The sequence below is a fragment of the Crocodylus siamensis genome, chromosome 2 (genome assembly GCF_052110815.1).
Source record: "Crocodylus siamensis isolate JL-2025a chromosome 2, ASM5211081v1, whole genome shotgun sequence".
Taxonomy (NCBI): domain Eukaryota; kingdom Metazoa; phylum Chordata; order Crocodylia; family Crocodylidae; genus Crocodylus; species Crocodylus siamensis.
In genome coordinates, this window is record NC_143396.1 from 211,393,685 (window position 1) to 211,418,712 (window position 25,028).

The window sequence follows — 25,028 nt, forward strand, 5'->3', positions numbered from 1 at the left end:
TCACTAAGGAAAGCAGAAACCACCTGGTGAAAACTTCATTGATCTAGCACTAGCATAGAGAACTTCAAAATGAGCCAGCATCAGTAAGTAATAACTTTTGTTAGGTCATCACAACTCAGACTGAACCTGAGGCTGGGGGGATTGTTGGTGGATGTGTGCAAGGCAAAGGCAGTGAAGAGAGACAGAGAGAGAGAGCAGCTTCTTGCTTCAATTGTAGAAACAGGAGAGTGGTTAATTTGTCTTTCTGTAGACAAGCATTCTTTCCCTTTGCAACTGAATTCTGCACATTTATGAGGCTTTCAAATCACAGCTGAAGCAGCAGTTTAAAATTTCTAAATGCTCTGATTTAGATGCAAGGAAAATGATTCTGAGCTCATTCCTGATTCTGATTATTTGCAGATCTTGTAGCTGCCATGGTAATCCGTAGAGCTGTTGCTTAATCTCACCCCATTTATGCTTCTCATTCTGTCATCTCTATATATTCCACTACTGTAGTAGCAGAATGGCCAGAGTTTTCTCTTGTCCTGAAGTGTAGCATTAGTCCCAGTGTGTCAGAATCATAAGAGCTGAAGCCAAAAATAACTGCTTACATCATCCAATCCATCTCTCTTCAGCTAATGCAGAATTCCTCTTTATAGGATATTATTCTGGTGACTCATTTAATTTAATTTTAACTCCTGCAAGTTCTAGGAGTTCTGTTTCTGTTCTGCTACCTAATACTTCTTTCTGTTGGGTAGATTTGGATATTAAGCCTAAAATTTCCTTTTCTTAATTTTCTCCTTACTTCAGGATCTTTCCCCATGTGTCAGACTAAAGAAGTGGTAGCAATAATTCAGAACACCTGTTCTGTGCCTACTCCTGGTGCATTAACCTTATCCCCACCTGTGCTGCAGGACATTTCCTGCCCAATGTGATGATTCCACTGGGTACTTTTTTTAATGTGTGTTTAAGATACTATCCATGAACTTTAGGGATGTTTTTAGGCTCTGGGATTATATGCTCATGCTATCTAATTATTCCCTTAGCTGCTCTGCATCAACTGTTTTTGGCACTGGCTTTTCCTATGTTTATAGAACAAGATTTTAAGAGTTCAGATTGTGGCCATTTATGAATCAACATCATCTTTCTCTTGTAATATTTATTTTTCCTTTCCAACATGTTATTAGAAGCCTGTCTTATTCCCTTTAACTCCTTTGCCTACCAGCAACTATTTTTTGCTTTTATTGGTGCTTTTATCTATTCCCAACAATCCTGAACAGACTCTGAGAAATGCTTTAGGAGCAAAGATTCCTAGTCATATTCCCCACATTTCTATCCGTGCAATCACTATTTTAATGATAGCGTTGTACGCTAGACTAGTTGTTGTTATAACTAGATCCCAGTAGTATCAGGGATCTTACTACCATGTATTCAAGTCATTCTGGTTATACCAGTTTGCCTCTAATCCAAGACTTCTGGAGGGAAACAAGCTATTTTTTCCCAGCAGAATTCTACTTGGATTAATCATCTAGTTTTCATTGTAAAGCCTCTTGTTGTTTTAACTGCATTTACCATCTATCTAAGACTGAGGCAGGAGGTTAAGTGACTTACCCAGTTTTTAGTAGGTTAACAGCTAACCTGCAATTACAATTAGAGAACTTGATTCTGACCAAAAGATGAAACAATGTTGGGCCCTCAGATAGTTGTAAGTTTCTGCTAGAAACCTACTTAGCCATATAAGAAGGCTAGTTAAGCAGTGGATCAGGTTACTTCAGGAGGTTGTGAAATCCTGTTACAGGGGGCTTTTTTTAAGAGCGGATTAGACGGACACCTCTCAGGGATGGTCTAGTAGGGGGGTGACCTCTTCAAGTTTGATTCAGTTCTAAATTTCTGTGATCCTATAATCTGCAGCACAGGTAAATACATTCTTTCAGGTTGTAGATTTCCAGCGTGTTTCCTTTTTGAGATCTTGACAACTTCATTTTGTGAAGTATTAGACGAATAATCAGTTATCAGTATTCCAGCCCTTTCCTCAACTGTGGATGCTCCTTGTTGATACAAAAAACTGCAGCACACTGAAACGGAAAACTTTGGCACTGTGTAAAACAGACCAAATTCAGTATCAGTGCAAGTAATGCAAGAAAACCTGCAGTGGCCACTTCTGAGCTTAGAGCTGTCACTCTTATCAGGCTCTGGTTGTCATCCATAGGAGACTGTAGGTGCATCCCAAAAGCTGATTGGATTTGTATAGGTATCTTTCAGCCAGCGAATAAGTAATTCTGGGCAGCAGGAAGGGGGATTTAGGAAGATCCTAGAAAAGTGATAAAACAAAGGCAAGAAAAGCTATTCTATCCCACCCACTTCAGTATTTCTCTTTCACACTCTTCACTCATAGGGACAGGGCCTGATCCTGAAGACACCAGATGCTATAAATATTCCCACTGCCTAGAGTTAAACAACTTACAGAAGCAGGCACAAGACAAGTACTGAGCATTTTCAAGACCAAGCTTTTAACTCTAAGTGTGTTCCAGAGCTGGCTGCCAAATGGAGCAGACCTACACTAATTTGTAATGAAATAGCCTAATACCTAATTTATAAAACACAAATAGCTCCCAGCACCTCCCACTCCATGTGGAGCTGTAACCAATCCTCTACACGTGGCAGATTGAAACCCTCCTAAATTTCCTATGCTGTGGTGTCGTTTAGACTTTCCAAAGCTTTGCAGTCTGATTCTGGCTGTGTAAATTTCCTTTTATTGAGTCTGTCTTTGACTCATTATTTACATAGGCTGTAAACTGAAACTTAACTTGCAATTACTGTACATCAGCTTAGTCCAAATGCAGCCTACAGCTGGAACTTAATACTCAAAGGCAGACTAAATAAAAAGAAGAAACTTAAGAACAGATACAAATAAAATGTCACTGAATGCTTAATTAAATAAAGGGTGCATATTTAGTAGTCTCCTATCTCCTGGTTATAACAGGTGGTGAAGGGAAGTAGTTATATCAGCTGTGAATATTTCTTCTGGTTATTTTAATTCTCCTTCTTTCTTTCCTTTTTTTTTCCTTAGTTCCCACGTAATGATTTATTTGATGGAGTTTTTATCAGGGATAAAAGGCAAATTCATCTATGTAGAGCGTAGAAAGATAAGATGTGCTAGACAAGATGCATGCTAGAGCATTAGAAGGCAGTTCAGATGATCCATGTGATGAATGGATCTGTGCACCTTTTCCCCACCCAGTTTGGGTCCCTGTGGCTATACCCCTTGGCCAGGCACTGGTTTCTAAAATTGATTATTTACCTATTTCATTTGAACAGTGGATACTAGGACATTCTTTACTATTAGTTGTATGGCTTTATTTAAACCAGTGGTTCTCAACCTTTTTAGACTTGAGATGCCCCTTGTTAAACATCAGGTATCCTTAGAAAATGTCAGCTCTTTGTTTTCACTTGTTTTGTGACTTCGGAAAAATAATAGAGCAGCTTTCTCTTGCAAAGAACTCAGACAGACCACAGCAGATCAGAATGTTTTTAACACAGTGGGTTCCTATTAAAAATCTCTGGGTCTATCTTGTGATCCATGTTTGCACACCTAACAGTGTTAAACTGATTGGGACCCTTGAAAGGCAGTCCCAAGGAGTTCTTTGCAACAGAAGAATTGTGCTATTATTTTTCAAAATATCATTCATCAAAAAATGAATAACTAAGAGATGGCATTTTCCAAGGGGTGCCTTGAGTCTAATGAGGTTGAGAACCCGGGCTCCAGGGTTCCACCCTGTCTTGCTTTCTGCCTTGCTCCAGATTATCATGGCTAACTACCTCTGCCTATTGAAAAGAGGTGTATGTTTGGCATCACATAAGTATGTGTCTGGGCACTGCTATGCCTTACATTTCCCTGAGTTTTACACAGATGTGATGTTCTTTTGTTGCATAAGAATAAGGATACAGATACAGAATAATTCTCTGCCTTGGCTCGTTAGCCCACATTCTGCTGCAACCATTAACATCCTGGCAAAACATAAGGCCATGCCTAGTATCCCTTTCACTAGTAAAGTGGATGCCTTTCACTTGGAACACGGCAGCAGTCAAGTAGCTATCTGAGGACATCAGAGGTACAAAATGATCAACACTTTTACAAAGATGGGTTTTGATGACCAATGAGGTATAGTCTTTTCTCTGAAGCACCTTGTTCACATTCAGCTCTGGTGAGCTGAGACTGAAAGCAGTTTTGATGGTGTCTTGGCTGAGGTCAAATCAGTTTTGTGAGCTCGGTCAAGTTCAGGTAGATAAGTGTACATATCACACAATCTGCCAGCTTTTCTGGCAGCTTTGATGAATGGGACAATGAGCAGGTCGCTCAGTCTTACCCCTGGAAGTGCTGCTTTCAGGGTAGCATAGGGGAGAGTCTGGCTGGGGTCACAGAGGTTCCAGTGGCAGTTACCTACATTTGGTAGATGGTTTTAGTCCCTTCAAGATTTCCCTAGTGCTGAATTCACCCAAAATATAATACTGAAAATGGAGTTTAATCCATGTAGTGTTGAAAATGATTTGCACTGGTGCATTACTAAACTCTTTCTCTGGTACAGTATAGTGATTGATTTTTGCAGCCAAGGCTGAAATAATGATGCAATTTTTATAACTGTCTTAGGAACAGGGATTAGTAACCATTTTTTCCACTAGATGTTGGTGTTTCTCCTTCAGCTAATGGATAATTATGGGAACTGGGAATTCAGATTGTAAATGATTTCTTATCAATAATATAGTTGTAAATTATGAATTCAAGCCATTTCTTCCAGCTGTCTTTCTTTTACCTCTTAATTAGGCTTACATTCCACTAAACAGTGCTAGAGAGAGGTGATGACAAGCTCCTAGCATCTTCCTACAGAAAATCCAAGTCTTCAGAAGCAGGTGGTCAAAGGATCATCTTTTTGTAAGTTCAAACAAAAGGCCATCTTTCCTCAGCCTTTTTGTTCATTAAGTTCTTGTTTTTGAGCTTTCATGGATAGAACGGTCCTTATAAGGCACTCCTTCCGAGTTTTCACCAGAATGAAGATGCTTGAAACGTGCCTGTGTGTTGCTTTATTGTACCAGAATCCTCACCCTTAAACTGCAGAAATTTAGCTTGGGTATCACTGTAAAAATGATCCCGGTTGGAGAGTAGCTAGCACATGGTCTGAGCCTTTATGCTGTCATTGGAATGAATCCAACTAAAAGGCACAAGTGAAGTTAATTTTGAGTTGCTGTAGAATACAATGGATTTCAGGGAAGCAGAACAGAGCATCTTGATCCAAATGATCCCTGTAGAATTATTGAGCAGTATTTTTTTAAATACATTTTTAAAATGCATTAGCTTTCTAGCTAGGCCTTTTTCATGGTGCTTGTAAAGTCCAGTCATTGCTGACGGGAGAGGTAGTTTTAACTGGCAAGCGTGTCAGGGGAAGGGGTGACAACAAAGCTACCAGTTTTAAGTTTTTATTTAAAAAAAAATTGTATTCTTGATGACTACAAAGAACCCTTGTAAACTGACCAGTAATTCAGTGCTTGCCTCATCTAGAGAATGCTCTTTTACTGCTACTTCAGCTCAGACTCTTGTTGCTGAGGAAAAGGTAATGAACTCCCGTAGGCAAGAGTGAAGTTATCCAAAGCCATGTAAAATTCAGTCTGACCTTACTTTAGAAATCTATGGACAGCAGCAAAGCCAGGGGAAAGAGACCCCAAAAATGGAAGCTGCAAGTACAGTTAAACTTGTACTCGCTTAATTAAAGCTCTGATTGGATGCTGGTTGAGAGACTGATCTCAGCATAGCTTGTCTCATTTTATAAGCACTATCTAAACTGATATTATTTATTATTACATAGGAGTTGAGGTGCATGTCATATACTTGGATTTTTAAAAAACCTTTGATACAAGTGTCACATCCCATTCTCATAAAAAAAAAACCAACAAAACTAAGCGGCTGTGACTTAGATGATTACACGGTCAGGTGGGTGGTGAATTGGCTACTGGGATGCACCCAGCAAGTGGTGGTGGATGGGTCAGTCTTCACCTGGAAAGATGTGGGCAGTAGTGTCCCCCAGGCTCAGTCCTTGGGCCAGTGCTGTTCAGTATCTTCATCAGTGATTTGGATGAGGGGGTGGTAAGCACACTGTTCAAATTCTCAGATGACACCAAATAATGGAGCAAAGTAGACACACTGGAGGGCAGGAAATAGATTCAGGTGAATTTGGACAGGCTGGAAAAGTGGGCAGAACAAAATAGGATGCGGTTTAACAAAGTGAAGTGCAGAATACTGCATCTGGGGAGAAGGAATCACCGACACGCACACAGATTGGGGAATAACTTTCTGGGCAACACAGCAGCAGAAAGGGAACTTGGAGTCAACTCAACGATGAACATGAGTTGACAATGTGACAAAGTGATCAATACAGCTACCCAAACTCTATCATACATTAACAGATGCATCATAAACAGGACTAAGAAGGTGGTACTTCCCCTCTGTGTGGCATTGGTAAGGCTGCAGCTGGAGTACTGCATCCAGTTTTGGGCACTGCACTTTAAGAGGGATGTGGATAACCTTGAGAGGGTCCAGAGGAGGGCTACTCGTATGGTTAGGGACATACAGAAAAGGTCCTATGAGGAGAGATTAAGGGACCTGAATCTCTTCAGCTTCCATAAGAGAAGGCTGAGATGGGACCTGGTGGTCATCTACAAATTCGTTGGGGGCTGGGGGGCTGCAAGGTATAGGAGATGCTCTGTTTACTAAGGCACCCCTTGGAGTAACTAGAAACAATGGCCACAAACTGACAGAGAACAGATTTAGACTTGACATTAGGAAGCACTGCTTTACGGTAGGGGTTACCAGAGTCTGGAATGGGCTTCCAAAGGAGGTGGTGCGTTCTCCCCTACCTTGGAGGTCTTTAAGAGGACACTCGACAAGCACTTGGTTGGGTCACCTGACCCCAGCGCTTTCTTGCCCAGGGCAGGGGGGCTGAGTCGATGATCTACTCAGGTCTCTTCCGACCCTAAAAATCTATGAAATCTATTTACTGTAAAATTTAGAATTTTCACCTGCAGCATCTAAAGCAATTTAAGAAACTACTGCAAGATAATCTCCACAAACAGCAGAGTTATACCATTTTAACTGTGGTAGTGGAGTTAGTGATACAGTCTCCTGATGGCAGACAGAGTTCAACCTTATTTTTATATACTGCTATAAATCATGGGAGCATGATTTACAATAGCCATAAGGGAACATGGATAGACAATAGCCATAGAAGTATACTCTAACTGGGGGTTGACCAATGTAGCTATTTCAGTAAAAAATTCAGATATTGCATCCCTAGCCGAAATAATTACACTGTTTAAAAAAATAAAATTAAAACCAGGTCATAATTGGTGAGTTGTCTGCTTACCAATGCTTGTTTTAGCCAGGTTTGTAAGAACATTTGTCTCTATGTGCAGGTCATTCCGAAGTTACTATAATAACATGCTCTGACTGGAGAGCATAAATCACCATCAGGATGATTCTAAGACAAGAGCCAGTTGTCAAATGAAGCGCCAGGGAAAAGTATTTCATGCAAGTGGATCTAAAACTAACAAACATAATCAACAAACACATTATTAAGAAAAGAGACTTTGCCCCCAGATTTAGATTCAGCCAAAATTTATCCTCAATTGCTTGTTTTCAGAAAAGTTATAAATCCTTGAAAAGCGGGGCTAAGGAAACATGAGCTTTCCCAGCTTTGTCTCTTTCATTTAATTTCTGATCTGCTTCATATCCTTGGAGAGTCTGGCACCACATCAGATTTTCATAATGGTTACTGGACACAGTTGTGGGGTGAAGAGCATTCTTGAATGTGTGTGGTGTTCTCCAGGCTTGCAAAAGCAACTCATGTTTCACATCTAACATTACCAGATAGTCTGCACTAATTTGCTATAAAGAATTGTATTTAAAAAGGACCATACATATTTATGAGGGATGTTAAAAACATAAAGCAATTATGTGGTTTGCAATTAAATAAACATCAACATGCAATGGGAATTAGAAGCTGAATAATTAATTTTCCGTTTATTTGTAGTAAAGAGTCTATGCAAACAGTAAAACCTGGAGATCAAGGAGGGGGAGGAGTGTAGGTGGTCCGGTGAATTAACACTTCAGCTTTTTGTCTCTAGAGAGATGTAGCTGTGGTCACCAAAATAGGTGTTTTCCCCCTTTCTGATGGGATAGCTGGGTAGGAGAAAGACAAACATAAGACGTCATTATACTGCTGCTGTACAATCTGTGTTTCCAAGGTACCTGCTAAAATGGGTCCAGAACAGAAGTAGCAGCAGGTGACAAAATATGTCCTACTGTCCTAAAGACAAACCTGAAATTCAGGACCTTCTGGGTTTTAAATGTTTCTGCCACCCATCTGATATGTTACCTTGGGCAGCTCATTTGGCATTGAGCCTGTGTTTCTTTGTCGTAAATGAACCTTCCAAGGCTCTAGGGACTATTAAAAGGATTATAAAACACTTTGAAGATGAAAAAAAATGTTTCTTGTTGTTCTGTTAATATCTCATATCAGATTTAAATGCACCTTCAAATCTGTGTGTGGGTTTGGTTTGAAATAAGGGAGGAGGGTGTAACTCAGGACTAAGCTGTGTTGGAGGTGTTCATGCAGTTGCTGTTCACATTACTTCGGCACATGCCTGGCCAACAGTATTATATTTCAATGAGCATGAAATTAACTAACTCCTAAAAAGGTAAATGAAAATACGTTTGGGGAATCTGAGAAAAGTACCTTTGGCAGACATTAGGAATGCACTGAGCTCTCCTGAAACTTATGGGAATTGAACTACCGGTACTTTATACTCCATTGTTCAGCCCTCACTCTTACATCTTTGTTCCCCTAAACCTCTAGCTGCTGAGTAAGTAGCTAACATCAAGTCCTGTCTTTGGTTTCTGTTGTCCAGGAGACAAATGCCATGCTTTTCTGACACATTTGTTGTAGGAAAAGCCTATTTAAAAATGGCTTTGGCAAGTTGCCTTAAACAAGACCAAATGGAATTCATCCTGGCATCTCACAGTGGGGAATTCTGCAGCATCAAGATACTCTTTATGAATTTGAACCCTGATAGCTTTTCAGATGGTTGTAGCTGCCGTCACTGATTATGTGGGGAGAGGCTATTTCTGAGATAAAAGACTTGACTGAGATTTAAGGACATCAAAGGTAAATGATTGATCTCCCCAGTTGGATGCGAGGCAGTGAGAGACAGGGCAATAATGACTTTGTAAGACCCATAGTCGGAAAGAAAAAGATACCAAATGCTTCACAAGTGAAAAGGTGGGAATTGATCTCTTTCCTGCAAGCAATTCTAATCTTAGTACTTTGCACTCTAGGACAGTCATAACATGTCTGAAGTGGTAGTAATTAGAAAGTTCTTGAGTCTGTTAAATTGGCTAAATACTTGGAAGGGAATAGGAGTGTATAGCTTTAAGACAAGTGTAGCACGTGAAAACACATACCCTTGCCTAACAGAGGAATAACTAGTCATCAAACCCAAGATGGAGAATGGCAAGAGTAGATGCTTTGTGAGATGGTTTCAATCCCGAGTCTTTGACATCATCAGAAACTGATGTCAGCATCCTCTTGGAGCATGTATGATTGGGTGGTGGTAATGAATTAGACTGGAAGACCAGAACTGACCTGGCCGAGCTAAGAGGATGCCTCACACCTACCTGCTTCCTGATTAGACTGTATTTGAGAGGATTTTACTTGCCCATGTTTAGAACCTCTGTGTAAAATAATGATGTAGGTAAAGGCTCAAATCACATGCTCTGTTGTTTTTCAAGAGCCCTCTGCCTGTGATCTAGACATTTCAGAGTGTTATGGTCTGCGTACTTTATTGCTAACACGGCAGCAGAATTACAATATTGTGCCCTAGATGGACAAATTTTGTGATAGCGACCCCAGTGGAAGGGATAGTTGGGGTGTTGCAAATTCAAGCATCAAGCTCAATTTCTCGGTGATTTTACTGAACTCACAACATGAGAATAGTTGGCTGGTCAGACCCGAGGTCCATCTTTCCTAGTGTTGTATCTCACAAAGTGCCAGGAGAGAGTGGATGCTGAAAGGGCGACGAAACAGGATATGACCTGAGAGAGGTGTTGGATAATGGGCTCCAGACTGGAAGTGATTAGACACTGTTGGAGCAAGATCAGCCTTCAGTTTTGTTGGTAATTACATGAAAATATGTAGAAGGAAGCTTTCTAGCCAAACTGGATAGAATTCAAGATCCTTTAAATAAAGGAAATCTTTGACTGGAGGTGCTTGAGGAAATGACTAGTGATAACACTTCAGCGTTCCATAATAGAGCAAGGACATGGTTTGATGCCTTTGCAAGCTGTAGCATCTTTGTTTGTGGAGAAGAAACCAAGCAACCTGGAAAATACTGTAAAATATGTTAACCATGTAGTAATGAATTTCCCAGAGAGAGTGAAGGAAGGCTTTGGGTTACGTGTTACTTTCTTACCAGTACTCTGGCAATGTGTTCCTCTTCCCAAAAAGCTCAGTGTATACTAGGGGGAGGAGGTATATATATTTTTAAAGACAATGAAAGAGAACAGCACCTGGAACATAGTGAATATGTTACTTGAGATCTTTCCCTGGTGGGTGTTTAAAATATCCTATTCATTGAATAGTATTCGACAAAATGCACATAGTGGAAATATGCTTAAATGTGTTGACTATTTGACAAGACATATCTACCTATCTGGGTACTCCCATTAGTACTAACATATTCCTGTACTGGATTTGACCTGGAAAGGTCTGGTCCAACCAAGGGAGGCATGGAGGATCCGGCGCATGTACCTGTAGTTAGCTCTTTGTCCTCTCTACAGCATTCTCCTCTGTAGCCCTTCTTGCTCCTTTCTGGGGCTTTCATTTACCTGGCCTCTCTGCAGCCAGGGTATCTGCAGCAATGGTAACAGCAGGTGGCTTGACCTCTCCAGGGACCGAGATTTGCAGCTCAGGGCAGGGGGCAAGGTCACCAGCTCTGTCCCAAAGCAGCAAAATGTTGCTGACCCCTGCTCCAAAGCTAAAAACAGACATCATGAACGCAGACAGAAGTGACAATTTTCACCTGATCTGGCCACAGAAAGCTGTGACTAAATACAAGTGCACAGCTGCAGACTGCTTCAGAAATGGCTGATCAGGTAAAAATAGAAACCCTCATTGCATGAGGGGTCAGATAAAGACATTTCAAAACAGAGCATCTTCTGTTACTTGTCTGTGCTGCCTGCCAGCCTGTTCCTGTTTTCAGAATGGGAGGGGGGAAAGGGAGCTGAGGGGGTTCGGTCTGGGTTATTTTTAGCCCCCGCTGGAGGGTAGGGCAGGTGTATTAGAGCCTCACCAAGGTGGGGGGGGGGAGGAGGCTCCAATTCACACACCCCACCCTCCAGCGCCAGCTGGGGAACCTCTAAAATAAGCTCCCTCTTCTCCTTCCCCCCCCTCTTCCATTCTGAAAACAGTGCAGCCTCGCGGGGAGGAGGAGCCATTGCTAGGGGAAACCGGCTGCAGGGTCCCAGCCAGCAGCTAGATTCACCACCCCCGGAACTAACTGATAGTGAACGTCTGTTTGGTCGGGGGGGATCATTGTAACTCGGAATGCTTCCTGCAAAGTGTTACCGTGGGGAGCTGCACTTCTGTTTGTGCCCCGTGCTTCGCCTTTTATCCTGGGATCCTAAAAATAAATGATAGAGCCCATTGGTTCACTTTAGGTACCTGTGAAGTATCTGAATTAACACTTTGCCCTGGGACAATCAGAAGCTAATGTGAGTTAATTGCCATTCAAGTCCGTGTGTGTCTCTGTAGAGCTTAAAATATTGGGCTCTTACTGTCATTTATCATGCCTGATTTTTAAAAAATGCAAGTAGGGAACTTTTTCTGTTTTATTTTTACTAAAGAGCAGATTTGGGAAACATTCAGATCTGTGCCATGTAATTTTCTAAAAGCTGCTAAGTCTTACTACCTGTTCATGAGTGCCAGCTGGTGGCTAAGTGCTAGAAGTCCTGCCCAGTTATTGAAGTTCATGGCCACTGGTCGGAACTGGGTTGCGCATGCATTTTTGCCTGTCTCTTCCACTAAGACTCATATCAGGATTTTAAAGTAGCTGCTGGTTTAACCGAGCCAGGTGAACCAGAAGTCCATCTCTGACCCAGCTGTGCTAACCCTGTCTCAGCAGGAACTTCCTCTCTGCATGTTGTACCGCATGATCCATCCTCCTTATGTTTTATTACCTTGATTTACTGTATGTGTCATGAGTGTCTCCGACTTTGCTAGAGATCTGTGTATGTGGTTTATTTGGTGGGAGCAGCTTCCTGATGCTTTTGACATTAGGGATGTATTTGGCAGTAGCATTTTCCTATACAACAGAACCAAACAGTTAATGGGGGAAAAAAAGCCTCAAAAGGAGTTACTGCATTCAACATCTGTTGAAGGGGGAAATTTGAACAGGTACCGATTTAACAGTTTTGTTCTGGAATGTAATCTTGGATTGCCTGCCATCCCCTCCCTTGCAAGCTGCAGGTGGCAGCAGGTACAGAAGCACAGTAGTTTGTTTGACACAGTTCACTAAATTTTCAGTCTTCAGCTTAGAACTTCCCCTACTGCATTAAAACCCCTGGAAAAAGCCTTAGAGGAGAAAAAAATCTAATACAGAAAAACAAAATCTGCCTCACATTTTTTTTATGGGGGTGCAGAGATTTTTACATACCCTCTCTTGTTAAAAATATTGCAGGGTCCTTTCCCTAAGCTTTTGGAGCCCGTAGTCTCTGTATCCTCTCTAGCCCTTGGTTATTTGCCTTTTGTTCAGGTCCCTCGCCACCTCTTTCCACTGGACCACACAGGCAGAATGCTTGGAACTACAGTCCTGTAGTGTACTAGATATTGCAAGAGACTGGCTACTGAAATGGAAAAAAACCAGTATGTGTGGGGTGACCATATGTCCTGGTTTGGCTGGGACAGTCCCAGATTTCATAGGTCATCCCAGCATCTCAGACAGTTGGTGAGAATTGAAGGAGAAGTCCCCTACCCTCATGTCCCCAGCCTGGCTTCTGAGCAGGCTGGAGGCAGGGGGCTGTCTGGGCTGAGCACTGCTGCTTCTGCCTAGGCAGGGTGGGCCAGGGGAAGGGGTCAGTGTCTGGGTCTCAGGCACCTGTGCAAAGCAGGCTGGGATGGCTGGGTGGGGCTGTTATGGGACAGCACGGAGGGCCACAGCCAGGCTCCATCCCCTGCACTCAGAGACTGGACCCAGCTGAGAGTGATCCTAATGTGGTCCGTCCATGCCCCCCTGCCCCAGATGTACCAGCCCAGGCTGCACAGCCACACAGTACCTCCCCACCACTGGCAGCAATTTTATGCCCTGCTGCTCTAGCCACTGCTGAGGTCTGGGCTGCTCGTGGCAGCCCTGGGCAGCTGCCACCAGTAGGGGAAAGGTGCCGTGTGCTCTGCAGCACAGGCTAATGGAGCTAAGAGGGGCACCACACATGGACTGCTCCCAACCTCTGTACATGAGGAACGGAGCATGGCCACGGGCCTCAGTGCTTTCCTGGCCCACCATGCTTCACCATCATGGCTCCTGAGAGTCACAAGATTGGGGCTGTGTGTGTGTGGGGAGAGGGATGCAGAGACATGGTGTGTGTGTCTGTGTACATACACATGCACTGGCATGTTTTGTCCCAGATTTCCTTAACCTGTCTCAGATTTCTCTATAATTATTATGGTCACCCTAACTATATGTTCTCCCCATCAGCCTAAACATTTTTCCTCTTTCAGTTCTTTTAAGTCTTTATTGTTGCCACCAATGCCATATGGAGAGACATCTGGAAATCTGGAAGATAGTGCCACAGAAAGATGGTCTTTTGTACAGGAATAGAGACTATCTGACCACAGTATATTCCTAATGTGCATGGATCTAGGGGTTATATCTGTGCTTAAATCAGGGTGCCATGAGATTCTTTTAAGGCTGTTGCAATATTAGTACTGTTGTATATTCAAATGCATATGCACAAATCACAAGATAAAGCCAGAGGTAACAAATAGGAATTCATAGTGCCAAAAACATTCTGTCCTGCTCCAGTCTTTCTGAGTTCTTCACAATAGTTGCTCACTCATTTTTCTGTAGTCAAAAATTGAGTGAAAGTTAAGAGCTGGCATTTTCCAAGGAGTGCCTTGAGCCTAAAAAGATTGAGAACCAATAATTTAAACCAACAAAATGGAAAACTTTGTAAAGGATTATATTTATCTAAAGCATCTAAATGTTTTAGGGGTGAATTTCACATGGATTTGAATAGTTTTGTGCTCCTAAAGCATTCAGATGCTTCACAATAGCCTACCTTATCATTATAAAGAAGTACAACCCAGATAAATGCCAGGATTTCAAAAAGAGAAGTTGATTTTTTTTAAAAGGATGAGTTTCAGAACATTACAAAATGCAAGCAGCATTGATTTAAACATTTATTGCCTTGCTTCGGAGGAGACTCATTTTTAGGTAGAAATAATTTGTTTTGTCATGTTTGAATTCCCTGAAGATATACAGAAACATGGAAATTAGAGATGGGCAAGATCTGTGAAGTCTCTAGTCCATCTGTAATCTAACATTCTGTGTCTCAAGTAAGAGATTCCACTACTTCTTTGGAAGATTATACTGCCTTGTAATTTTGACATATAGGTTGGTCCCAAACTGTAAAACACTTAGAGAGAATAAGATGAAGTTAGAATTGCAAACTTAATGTTTTCCCTTCCCTTCTTGGTGCTTGTGTTTCTCAGGTAGGATATTTACTGTGGATATAGATCAAACCTTTCTTTCACTTATTCTTGTCTGTTCTGTATGCAGAACAAACACACTGTCTGCCCATCCCCCTCGTCTGAAAAACAGTGAATTTATCTGACCACTCACGGACAAAGATTGATGCAAAGATTAAAGAGCACATTGTACTGCACCACTCTGTGCTTTCTCTATTTCTGTAAACGTGCCGTGAATCCACCATGTCCATTTAATTTGTGTTCTACATTAAATAAAAATTCCAGCTTTACTCTCTACCCCTCCATGTCCCCCAAATTGTGCTGTGATTTTTTTTTTTTTATGGAGGTTGCCTGTGCCTCTCATTGTCCAGAAGTTTTACTGAACTTCATTGAATAACTTCCCCCTGCAGGAAGGTCATAATTGATCTAGAAAAACGATGGTGGCAGTGCTGAGCATACCTTGTCAGTGGTCAATTTAGTGTCATGGTGAAATTAAGGTATCTTTGAAGAATGATGCACACTGTGTCACTGAGAAGCACATTAAATTGTTGTAACAGAGACTTTTAAAATACTGTCCCTGGTTTGCACAGGGCTCTATTTGGAGAGGAAGAGCTCTATTTGCCTGGTCAGTTTTCCCTTTTCTGTTTCTTGTCCATTTCACCTTTGTATGCTGTAGTCCCATAAAGCTGTTCAGACTCATTTTAAAAGATGACTGGGAGATGATTAAGTTGAAGACGTTTGTATTTATTTTATTTAATAACACTTTTAATCTTCCAGTTTCTACCACCTAGTTCTCAAAGCATCATTCAAACAAGGATAAAGATAGTTACCTTCATTCAGAGATGAAGAGACACTATTCTGAAGTGTATTCTCCCTATGCCTAAACAAGGGTGTTTGTGCCCGAAAGCTTACAAAGAACAATTTTTCCAACTATGTAGTTGGTCTAATAACAGATATCGCATCTATTCAAAAAACCTTGACTCAACCATGAGTTAGATTAGTGACAGAGCTTCCTTTTGTGTCTCCCGCCCCACTGCTTTATCTGTTGCCCTCATTAAATTTGATAAACTGCCTGTTCTGACTAGATCTTTTAATCCTCAATGGAAACCTCAACTGTCCCACAGAATCAACTTTGCTGAAACATTCAGTTGGCATGTGCAGTGATTAAACTGATTCTTGCAGCTGAAAAGGCTTCAGGGGTTTTTCTTTTGCTTTGGAAAAAAGTTCAGCAAACCTGAGGAGTAAGTCCATGGTCACTAGCATGGAAATCCTCTGGACTTGAGCAGAAAGCTTTGTTCAGAGTCAAACTTCTCTGTGAATACTGGTCACATGAGAGAAAGCTTGAGGAAAAAAACAGTCTTTGCCCTTCAGTTTAAAGCCATTTAAGGAGCACTGCCTTTTCTTGTTGGAATTGGAAGAACTCCATCTTGTGGCCAACTGCTATGAGATGCTTGCAAACTCTGCAGGATATTCAAGGACCTGAGGGAGTTTATTTATTCAAGTTCCGGCACGAGTCACATTTCAGGAATTTAAACCTGTGTTTTAGTTCCCAAGTGTCATGAATGTTCAGGGAAAAGATCTGTGTGAGGGAGGGGGAAATAGCTTTTTGAAAAAAGCACTGTTGCCTTTTGTCATGGCTTTAAATCATGTTTGTCACTGCTTATAAGGTGTTTGAAGCCTGTTTGCTTACTGACTAGACTAGGTCTCTTTTCAAGCATGGATTTAGCAAACATCAATTTGGCAAGCTGTCCATATAGAAAAGTGTAGTCCATCTTAATGAAGTCCTCCCTTAGAAAGCGTTATGTATACTACTCCCTCCTAGTTCTTTTTCAGAACCATCACATGCAGAACAGTTTCAAAATGATAGAGTATAAATCTTGTTTGGAAAAAAAACACACTTTTATGTTCAGTGTCTTGATACGCTTAGTCAAATATCTTTTAAAAAGTGTTTAAAATGATACATGATCATCAGAGTGACAATGATGGAAAAGAGAAGATATATTTATCCTTTTCTCCCAGTAGATGGGATAGCAAATCACCAGTCATGTAAACTACACATGGTGTGTTTGCTTGTTGCAGGATTTACTCTCAGCCCCAGCTTTCAGAAGACCGTTCGTTCCCCTAGCTTCTAGTTTTCAGAAGGCAGGGAAAACGCCTTAGACTGGCAATTTGTAGCTAATTTCAGACATAGGGAGATAGACTAGATTTGAGGGCCCTTTCTCTAGATTTGAGGGCCCTTTCTCTACCATGTCACTTTCAGGATTTGTGGACCAGGTTGGTGGATATGAATTATGTTGATTCATTAAATATTTCTCACACTTTTGTAGTCTTACAGAAGAGGTGGGGAAGTTATGCTTGCCCTCAGATTTTGGAAATCCCACATCTCCAGCAGGTGTGTGTGTGTGTGCGCGCGCGCGCTGGGAATGTGATCCATATCCAGTCCCCTAGAGGAGTGCAGTTACTTCCTTTTCTTCTTTCCAACCCTCATTTCCCTGCCTTTTGTTTCATATGGATAAGCTAACACTTAAGGGAAAAATATCTACCAATAATGTCTTAGGAATGTGCTAGTACTAGAAAAAAGTGGTTGACTGCTGAGCAGAGTCTTATGGAGCACCAAATACAACTCTTTTACAAATCACATCCATTGCTGCTTTCTCTCAGAGCACATTTAATTGAATTTATTCACTTGGTCTCTCATTCACAGAGAGGTTTTAACCAGACCACAAGTTCCTCCCCCTTGCTACCCATTTCAGTGGAAAGCTTTTCATTTGCCCCTCAGGAAGAGTGTGTTGAAGTAGAACGTGCTTGTTAGGTGGCCTTCATTTGCTGAATAATGGGGGCCTCCGATGAATGAAGAGAATATATTAACTATCTAAGACTGCAGCAAAGAGTGATTACTGCCAGGACTGGTAAGTCTAAAGATACTGAGTTCCCCTCTTTTGCTTTCATTAGTCTGAAAAACCCAGAATATTTTCCCTACTTCATTTAGCAGTCTCAATTTTTCTGAGGTGGAAAAACCAGCATCAGAGACATGCTTAAATGGTGGTGTGTCTCTGGACATCTTAAACTCTGAGATCCCTAGAGGCTGACATGTTGGGGGCACCCTTCCTGCTAGTTCTCCCCATTTTTCTGTTTGTGATGTGGAAGTGGGGAGAATTTGTGTCATTTAAGATGTTTTGGCCATGCTTCCATTGATGCCCCATCTTAAACTTGATTTAAAGGGGAAGGGTAGCATAGGAGGAGGTGTTATGGGGAATACTGCTTTCCCTAGTCAAGAATAAAAGGGGTCACACCCTTCTGTTTTTAGCAAAGAAGAAATAAGTACATGCTCTGGTGTGCTCATAGTTTATTTTATTTGATGCTCTATTCACTAAACTAATTCCAAAGGTATCTATACCTTTTGGATGGAGGGAGTTAAGATAAAGTGTAAATGATGAAACATCCCCTTTAGGAGATAAAAGACATCTAATTGTTTGTAACAGAGTGGACTCTATCATCCATCACATTTAATAAAGTACAGCTTATGGGAGCTACAGGTGCTAGCACAAGGCACAGTTAGGATCAAGATGGACTGCATCCTTCATAGATTCGGAGATTGTAAGGCTGGAAGGGATGTCAGAAGATCATCAGGTCCAACCCCCTGCACTAAGGAGGAAAGATAACTGGGGGTCAGGTGACCCCCAGCAAGGTGACTGTCTAGTCTCCTCTTGAAGATTTCCAGAGTAGGTGATTGCACCACTTCCGGAGGGAGCTTATTCCATGGTCTGGACACCCTGACTGCAAAGAAGTTTTTCCTAATGTTGATCCTGAATTGGTCTTCCAGGAGTTTGTGGCCATTACTCCTGGCTTTCCCCTCAGGTGTCCTGGTAAACAGTTGTTCACTGAGCCCTTGATGTACTCCCCTAGTATAGCGGTAAGCTGCCACCAGGTCCGCCTCAGCCTTTTCCTCAGGCTGAAGAGTCCCAGATCCCTCAACCTTTCCTTGTATGGCTTGCCATGGAAGACTCTGATTATACGGGTGGCTCTTCTTTGGACTCTCTCAAGCTTGTCCTTGTCCTTGTTAAAGGGTGGTGCCCAGAACTAGACACAGTACTCCAGCTGCAATCTCACCAGTGTTGCGTAGAGTGGAAAAATCACCTCCTTGGTTTTGCTGGAGATGTTTCAGTTGATGCATGCCAGAGTATTAGTTGCCCTACTGGCTACAGCATTGCACTGCCGGCTCATATTCATACTGTGATCTATTGTTACCCTCAGGTCCCTTGCATTGGGTGTTCTAGTCAGTTTGGTGCCACCACACCTGTAGGTGTGTTGGGGGTTGCTTGTCCCAAGGTGGAGCACTTTACATTTCTTGACATTGAACTTCATCAGGTTCCAATCCGCCCAACTTGCTAGCTTGTCTAGGTCCACCTGTATCTGTAGCCTATCCTCAAGCGTGACCACGCTCCCCCATAACTTGATGTCGTTTGCAAACTTGGCCAGTGAGCTCTTCACCCCCACATCCAAATCGTTAATAAAGATGTTGAAAAGTACTGGACCAAGCACCAACCCCTGTGGCACACCGCTGCCCACTTCTCGCCAGGATGACACCAATCCGTTCGCTACGACTCTCTGGGTTCTATCCTGCAGCCAGTTTCTCACCCACCTGATTGTCTCAGAGTTAAGCCTACAATCCTCCAGTTTTCTCACGAGGACACTGTGGGATACTTGATCAAAGGCCTTTTGGAAGTCTAGGTATACAATGTCAACTTGCTCTCTTGTATCCAGGTGGCAAGATACCTGGTTATAAAAGGAAATGAGGTTGGTAAGGCAAGACCTGCCTGTGATGAAGCAATGCTGGCTGTCATTCAGAATCTTACCTTTTACTTTATTCTTACCTAATCTAACTTTGACTTGAGATCCACAAGGTTCAGTTTCTCTCTTAGCGGTAAGGACAGCATTACACATTATACCATATTATTAGGAATTTAACCAACCTGAGGAGGCAGCTGGCTGATTTTGCAGGGAGCTTGTGGGTCTGGTCACCATTTTTGCAAGGTGATTGTGGTGCTCCCCTTACCCCCCCAATGTCTCTAATTGGTTATGGGGCCCTGGTGGCCCCACCCTCACTGCTGATTGGTTGTGAGAGCTGTCCATCATACAGCCACACCCCTCACCACTGATTGGTTGCAAAGGCTGTCCATCATGAGACTGCCCCTTACCACTGATTGGTGGAGAGGAGCAGAGCTACATGACAGGCAACCTCTCAGCTAATCAGTGATGAGGGGCCAGGGCAGCAGCCATCTCCCCTTTGTGGTGGGAATCCCACTCCCCCCTTTCCCCTTGGCAGGCTGCATGGCTGGGCCACAGTGCTATGAGGATTGTTGACTCACTCTGGGGAACCAGCATTTTATATTCAGTAAGTTTCCCTGCCTCTCACTCCTGCAGATTTGGCAGACATTGCCTGATTTTGCAGGCAATGCTGGATTTCATGATTTCTGCAAAAATTGCAATTTTGGGAGATTCCTACATATTGTAAACAACCTTGGCTGGTGATACCCAAACTGTAGCCCGTGGTCCTCAAGGTCATAGTACGTGATCTGCTAGTGTTCCTCAGATTACACCCCTCCCTTCTGCCTCCCCTTACAAGTTAGCAGTGATCAACAAGAAATTTTGAGAGATGACAGTGGCCCTTTGATCTCAAAAGCTTGGAAACACCTACAGTAGGCTCATTTTACTTTGATTTTATGCCCTGATTATTCTTTCCCTTAGCTGCCATTAAACTTGTATAGCTGAGCACCCACACACTTGTCTCAGCTTGAAGACGAGAATCTTACCTTTCAACTTGTGTATAATAATTGTAAAAATATAACATTATAATGTCCTATTCCTAGGCTTGTTTCACGTGAAGAAGAGAAAACACTAACTGAGAATGTTGGCTTCTTTTTCCACCTTTGCCATTCTCTGGCACCAGAGTTAATACTATCAGCTGATCAGCAGAAGTTGCCAGAAGAATAGGCATATCCATGTGTCAGAACATTTCCCTTCCCTCAGAATTTAGTTCATGTTAACAGCTAGTGCACTTCTTACATTTAGTGCCTGGCAGCTAAACATGCAGATTTTAAAATGCTGTACTTCATAAAAGGATCCAGAGCTCAGTTTTTGCTCATCCAGCACTTAATTATGTAGCCACATGAGATGCATTATTCCTCCCAGTTTCTCTTTCCCAATTAATGTAGCTCAAGCAACAAAAATAACTCATTGAAAGAAGCACATTTACAAAAGTTCAGAAGACTAGCTGAGAAGCCTAAGAGCTCAGATGGAACACTTGCTGTCAGCGTCAGCAAACAGTCCATTTTGTAGTAATTCTTGTATTCTATCTATTCAGCACGGGTGAGGTCACATCTGGAGTACTGTGTTCAGTTTTGGACTCCCCACTGTAGAAAGGATGTAGGCAAATAGGAGAGAGTTCAGCAGAGGGCAAGGAAAATGGCAAGGGGACTGGGTTATGGTTATGAGAAGAGTCTAAGAGAACTGGGCTTATTTAGTTTGCAGAAGAGAAGATTGAGAGGGGATTTAATAGCAACGTTAAACTACCAGAAAGGTAGTTCCAAAAAGGATGGAGCGAGCCTGTTTTTGGTAGTGGCAGATAACAGAAAAAGGAGCAATGGTCTCAAATTTCAGCAAGGGAAATTTAAGTAAGATATTAGGAAAAACTTTCTCACTAGGAGGGTGGTAAAGCACTGGAACAGGTTACTCAGAGGGGTTGTGGCATTTTCATCCTTGGGGGTTTTTAAGACCTGGCTAAACAATGCCTTGGTTGGGATGATCCTGCTTTGAGTGGAGGGTTGGACTAGATGACCTCCTGAAATTCCAACCCTAATTTTCTGTGATTCTATGACTTTTGGGTAGCTTTCTGGAAGAACTGTGCTTTATAGCTCTTATAGCAACATGTTCAGTAGGGCATTGGATTAAGGACTTGGGATACTAAGTTTTTATGGCATCTTTACTTATGGTATCAGATGAATCATTTCTGTCCATTTTAAAGCAACGTAAGGTACTTGCCAATCTCATAGGGTACTTTGAGAGTTAATGCTTGGAACTCATTTTGCAGCCATTAAGTGATAGTTGATTTCTATGTAATGATTAATGTGCCATTCATTTGGACTCATGACATCTGTGAGTTCATAAAGTGATTATGGTAAATGATTATGATGATGTAAATTGGTAGATGGCTTTGTTAATGTCTAGGTTGCATGCTTTCTATACATAGATATTTCTACTCAGACTTGCCCTCCAAAACACTTTACCAATTGTATAGTGTTTGTACTGGATTTGCTAAAAAGGGGATAGAGCACAAAGGCTCTTTTGTTTGCACAGTGGCTTAGAATGGGATGGGAAGTAAATCATACCTTATTGAATTTTAAACTGCAGGAGGATTTTGTCGTCAGAAGGTAGCAGAACTTGTACTTGAATTTGCCTGTTGCACTGTGACAACCTACACCCCATGAAGTGCCATAGGAACTTTCCCAACAAACAGTCAGGAGCATAGATTTCGTAGACATTAGGGCTGGAAGAACCTTGGAAGATCGTCGAGTCCAGTCCCCCACCCAAAGGCCAGGAAGTCGGCTGGGGTCATAAGATTCCAGCAAAATAAGCATCCAGTTTGCTCTTGAAGGTGTTCATGTAGGTGCTTGAACCACCTCTGATGGCAGACTCTTCCAGACCTTGGGGGCTCGGACAGTAAAGAAATTCTTCCTTATGTCCAGCCTGAAACGGTCTCGCAGTAGTTTCTGACCGTTTGACCTTGTCATCCTTTGGGGCACTCTGGTGAACAAACATTCCCCCAGATCCTGGCGGTCACCCCGATAAACTTATAGGTGGCCATCAGATCACCTCTGAGCCTGCACTTTTCCAGGCTAAAGAGTCCCATGGCTGTCAGCCTGTCGTCGTAAGGTCTGTTTTCCTGACCTCTGATCATGTGTGTGGCTCTTCTCTGGACTCTCTCAAGCTTCTCCACATCCTTTTTGAATTGTGGGGCCCAAAACTGGACGCAGTACTCCAGTTGCGGTCTCACCAAGGCCAAGTACGGGGGAGAATGACGTCCCGGGATTTGCTCGAGAAGCATCTATGGATGCAAGCCAGCATTTTGGTCGCTTTACTAGCCGCAGCATCGCACTGCAGGCTCATGTTCATCTTGTGGTCAATGATGACCCCCAAGTCTCTTTCTTCTGTAGTGCTAGTCAGCATACCACTGCCGAGCCTATAAGGATGCTGCAGGTTTTTCTTCCCAAGGTGGACAACCTTGCATTTTTTGGTGTTAAACACCATCAGGTTCTCATCCTTCCATTTGCTGAGCTTGTGCAGGTCAGCCTGCATCACCCGCTTTTCTTCTGGCGTGGATGCTTTGCCCCAAAGTTTGGTGTCATTGGCGAACTTGGCTAGTCCGCTCCTGACTCCAATGTCCACATCATTAATGAAGATGTTGAACCATATGGGTCCAAGGACAGAGCCTTGGGGGACCCCACTGGTCACAGGACACCATGATGAGTGACTTCCATCAATTACTACCCTCTGGGTCCGACCATGGAGCCAGTTTCCCAGCCAGCAGATCGTGGTGGACCCAAGGCCACAATTGGCCAGTTTCGCCAAGAGGTGATCATGGGATACCAGATCGAAAGCTTTTTTGAAGTCAAGATATATGACATCAATCTATTCTCCCTTGTCCAGGTGATAGGTCACCTGGTTGTAGAAGGAAATGAGATTGGTCAAGCAAGACCTACCCACAACAAACCCATGCTGGCTATCCCTTAGGATGTTGTCGTTGGCTAGTCCATTAAGGATGGCCTCTTTAATAAACTTTTCTAAGAACTTTCCAAGGATGGAAGTCAGGCTGATGGGCCTATAGTTAGCCGGCTCCACTTTCCTCCCTTTATTGTAGATAAGCACCACATTGGCCTTCTTCTAGTCTTTGGCCAGGAGTTTTCAAAGATATGTGCCAGAGGCTGGGCTATGAAGCTTGCCAGCTCCTTGAGTACCCTTGGGTGTAGATTGTTAGGGCCAGCTTACTTGAAGGTATCTAGCTTCTCAGGATGTTCTTTCACAAGGTCAGCATTGATGGAGGGCAGGAGATCTCTCTCACCTGGACCTCCCTGTCCTGTAGCGGGCATGGGTGTCCCATGGGACTGATGAAAGACTGACGCAAAGTACACATTTAATAGGTTGGCTTTTTCCTGGGCGTCAGTTGTCAGCTGCCCCATCTGGTTCAGCAGGGGTCCAATGTTGCCCTTGCTTTTCCTCCGGCTCCCCACATATCTGAAAAAGGACTTTTTATTGTCCTTGATGCTCAAAGCTATTTGGAGTTCAGTTGCAGCCTTGGCTTTCCTAGTTTGCTCCCTGCAGTACCGGACCGCAGAATAATCCTCCTTGGAGATGAATCCCGTCCTTCATCCTTTGTAGGCTTTTTTTTTTTTAGCCTTAGGACGTCTGCTATGTCCCTGGAGAGCCAGGGGGGCTACATGTGCTCTGGGAGGACGGTGGGGGGACTTTGAGAGCCACTCTAATTAAAGCACCCATAGCGTCTTGTGTATCAGCATCCCCATGCTTAAAAATGGCTGCAGCCATTTGATAAGCCATCTAAAGCTTATCAAACAAGATTTAGATAAAGCACGCTGCCACCACTTTTAAGCATGGGGATGTTGATACATGAGACTGCTGGGGCGCAGTAGTTATCAAATGCCGGGAGACTCGATTTAATTGTCTACTCCGATGCTCTGTAATAAACAGTACGTTGGACAGAACAGCCTCGCTGCTTGTGTATAAGTGCCTTTTGTGTTTAAATCACACCTGGGAGAGCCCTTGAGTAAAGCAAAATATCCTATCAGGTTGGAAAGCCAGTGTTTCAGATGAAAGTCTTAAGTTTCACCAGCTGAACTGGCAACTCTGCTTTCTGCTGTAATCTAGGCATTTCACAGATTTTCCCCAGTCAAAAGATAAGCCTAACCTAACTGCTGTGCTTTGACTTCTGAGATATATTAAGAGAGATGTTTGAAAATAGATGGCTGCAGTCATTATACCCCCAGCAGTTCTGGACACCTTGCTTAAAGTTTATTTTTGTCAATTGATTAACAAAACATTATTTTCAAAACAAGTAAAAATCTATTTAAATAATTACTTCAGAAAGTAATAACATTTTATGGAAGGTGGAGACTTCATGTTTCCTAACTTTACGTGAAAACCTTTTTCTGTATCAGAAAGTTAAAAGGTAAACTCTGTCAGTTAAAAAGT

At 42.5% G+C, this 25,028-nt stretch overlaps 1 protein-coding gene and 1 long non-coding RNA gene across 2 annotated transcripts in view; both read left to right on the forward strand.

The window, feature by feature from the left end:
* LDLRAD3 (low density lipoprotein receptor class A domain containing 3) overlaps positions 1-25,028 on the forward strand; it is a 226,289-nt gene that overhangs the window by 127,063 nt on the left and 74,198 nt on the right. The gene's annotated exons all lie outside the window — the stretch shown is intronic.
* The window catches only part of LOC149871673 (uncharacterized), a 42,841-nt gene continuing 22,667 nt past the window's right edge, over positions 4,855-25,028 (forward strand). The window contains exon 1 of the long non-coding RNA XR_016440286.1: positions 4,855-4,909. This is a non-coding gene — a long non-coding RNA (uncharacterized LOC149871673). The remainder of the gene's footprint in view (positions 4,910-25,028) is intronic.